A 3,970-nucleotide genomic window follows, 5' to 3' on the forward strand; every position below is an offset into this window, starting at 1 on the left:
GTTCTCTTCCTAGTATAGTTGTATATGTTCTCTTTCTAGTATAGTTGTATATGTTCTCGTAGTAATGTAATGTATAGACTCATGAATGAACTGACTCATTGATCTAGAAGTTGTAGTAGTATGATCCTGTGTTACCCCGATGGTAACTTACTAATGATGTGTATAGTACGCATGAATATGGAAGTACTTTTATGTCTATATATGTATATTTGATATATAACTAATATTGAAATGACCTTTGGACGGTCACCCGAAATCCCACCAGACCACATCCAAATCGAGAAAAAGGAAATAGGGCGGATGGCCTTCCTAAGCCCTTTAAACATTTCTTATATATCTATACATATATGGGAATGCAATTTATAAGAAGTATAACAAAGTTTAAATAAAAGCATTTGATAAGTAAAAGAGTTTGTAAAACATTTTGAAGTAAAGCAGTTTGATAAACAGTTTGAACAGTGATAAAATCATTGGTTTCCTAGTTATTAATCACATGTGATTAATGTAATCACATGTGATTGATGCAATAACTATAAGCATTTAACTTGTATTCCCCCCCCCCCCATAAAGTATTTAAAACATTTAAAGTATTTCAAAGGTTAATTAAAGGGGTATGAACTCACTTGTGGTGAGTGGATTGGATTGTAGTGTCGGATACCGTGCTAGGTGGCAAACGGAGACTTGTTCACACGCACGAGCCTAGTTAGCATATAATAAGCATATATATAACTAATTAGCCAAATAATAACTTAATGAAATAAGTTGGGACACTTAGGAACATGTAAACACTTTGTATAAGTGTTATAGGTCCTAATGGTTGCATCTAAGTGTTATGGGACAAGGCTAAAGGGGTTTGAAGCTTCCAAGTGATGGGTTTTGAGCATTCTAACACTTCCTAAGTGTACATGCAACCCTAAATACCTTGGATCTATGTTTTCTCTATTATACATGCAAATAAGAACTTCCAAGGTATTATCCTAATCTAGCATACATAACAATGACTATAGCAAGATAGAATACATACCTCTTTGGTGTAGAATGTCTTCATGAAGTTTGAGTGCCTAGTGCCCCAAGTGTGACACCTCAAATGGAATCACAATCATCAAAACACTTAGAATGACTTGAGAGAATTCTACACTCACCAAAATCGGCTAGCCCTTTCTTGAATACTACTAGTGGCCAATTTTTCCTCAATAATAAGATGCTTATATAGTTACACAATTAGGGTAAACTCTTAATTGTCATGGCTTTCCATTTCCTTGGATCCATGGGTACAAATACACCATGGAGCATCCATGGACCATCCTATGGGTTTTAGCCCAACTTGATTATCCATGGAGCATTAGCCCATTATACAAGTATGGATGATTTACACTATCAACCCATATATTTAATTAGTCTTCTTTTGATCACTTAATTAATCCTAGATTAATTCTTGATCAATACTAATTAAATAATCTTATTATTCTTATTATTAATATACTAGAACTTATAATATATTAATAACCATAAGTGTCTTATTTCTCTCATTCAAGTGCATGATGGTATGCAACCCAAATGGACCATGCCGGGTCGGGTCAAGTCTTACCAATTATAGTTATGGACTTAGACATTAATCCAACAGTCTCCCACTTGGATAAGTCTAAAACTATTATTGCGTATGACTTCAGGAACCAACTGGCAATCGTAGCTCTCAAAAGCTTCTGTCGAACTCTGACCTTGTAGATGAACTCTGATCTTTGTCAATGACTTGTCCATTAGATAAGGGATCATATATTCCTCCATTCTAGATATCATATGGACTGAGACATGGATTATAATCATTCTCTCTGTCCATTTGTTGTTTCCCGATTTCCGATTTATGACAACTGACTAATTGAACAAATCAAATCAGTCCTGGCCCGGCCGAGCACTTCCATTTGTCATCATCAAATCATCGAGGGGCCCACAGATATCGCTTTTATCCCGAAGGTAAAAGGAACGGATAAACTTCGACTCATATGGCTTGTTCTACTACTTGTTGAATCATACACAAAGGCACGTTTTATAGCACCGAGTTACCAAATGCGTTTTCGTGCTATCAATGTACTATCAACTCATAGTAACAACTCATATCTCTAGGTTTGAAGAATATAAGATATTATCGTCTCATGATCACTCGTGATAAAATCCATGAAGTGATTCCAATGAGCGCGGGTTGAATCCAATACTCAGAACTTATGAGCACTCATGATTGTTGTAGCCTTGTCCAACACCTTAGACCTCTACAACCCATCATGACAGTCTTAATTCATATCTACTTCCAAAATACGACCGACTGTGGATGGTTTGAATAACTTAGTCATTCCGGAAGAATAACCTAGTTTATTCGGGAAGTCAAAACATGCAAAGTGAAACACAATAATAATTGAATCCAATATGGTATCAACCCTTTGAACATAAATAAAACACCTTTTATTTATCACCATATGATTACACATTATTCATTGTATACTGTTTCAGCTATCAACTTTATTCTTGAATTTAAAACAATAGTTGTCCCATGCTCCAAGCATGTACACTATGTTTTTTTTTTCAAAACACTAGTCATGCCACACACTAAGTATGCATACTATGTTTGTCTATGATCTTTACTTTGTGAACTAGATCCATTGAACATAACTTCAATGATTCTCTTTTCACACTCCCAAATCCTTACTGCAAATGCAAGAATTCCAAATTCATGCCATTTACTAGAATCTGTCAGATTCTAAACTTATATGCATTGATCCTCTTGTAATGATTATGCACAAAGTCAGAAAGACTTGACAACAAACATTACAGAGCATTCCAAAGGAGATCAACTCCTTGGAAACATCCTTCTTGCATTAAGTTTCCTTAATCTTACACAGATTGAAAATTCTAACTTTGAAACATTTCCAGATTCCATTTTGACTATCACTTCTGACCAAGAGTTGCCTCCTTACAGATTATGTCAATATGGTCCTTCCAGAATTATCACTATACTTCCAATTGTCCTTGAGCAACCAATCTGTGGTAAACCTTAGATTGTCCTCGACAATTGTTTAATTCTTTTAGTCATATCCAGTTCTAAACCTTTTCCCTTCTTAATGCCCCAGGCATTTGGAAAATTTTAGAACGGATGATTATAGCACATGTAATCGATCCTATATCCGAAGCATATGGGACACGATTCATGATGTCTCACATAAAGACTAAACTAGTCTTTTGCTATAACATGTCCATTTCAATTTGCCAAGTTCTCATAATTCAGATTATGAAAAGGGATGCCGTAATCATAATCGAATTTTAGAACGCAAATAATGGACCTATATACAGAATTTCCTTATGTTGAGCCATTCCAACATGAAATTCATATATATATCCTTGACTAAATGATTAAAACCTCACGATCTAAGCTTATAGATTTGAGATGAAGCATAATTTCCTCTCCCTTAATTATAGCAAAACAACTTTTTCCCAATTGAAACTTTTGTTTTCTATAATTAACATTGCTAACTTGCAATACTTATCATAATTATCATGCTCCCACTAACATGATGATTATTAGCATAACGCTTATGCTCCCACTAGCTTTGACATGTACTCAGAAATCAGCTGACTTTCTTACCAAAGTTCAGATTTCTGATACTAGATTGTTTTGATAAGTCTTTATCAAAATCATACACCTTCCCTTAGATAGCACACTTGTGTATCTAAACAATTATGAAGAGGGATGCCGTAATCATAATGTTTAGACCTTTTTGCCACTTCTCACAAGTCCAGGTTAGTGTGCCGGTTAACCACACGCGCTCCACTAACGACTTTGAGAATGCAAATATCACAATTGCTATCTAGATAAAATCTACTTAGTGAAAGTGTTTCCTCACCATCATTTTCATGAATCGGAGAGAAACCTTATGACACTTAGATTTTTATAGTGTATGAGTTCTTATCCATGTGAATTGTC

This window comes from Lactuca serriola, chromosome 4 (genome assembly GCF_051521515.1).
Source record: "Lactuca serriola cultivar US96UC23 chromosome 4, Lser_US96UC23_V15, whole genome shotgun sequence".
NCBI classification, from domain to species: Eukaryota; Viridiplantae; Streptophyta; class Magnoliopsida; order Asterales; family Asteraceae; genus Lactuca; species Lactuca serriola.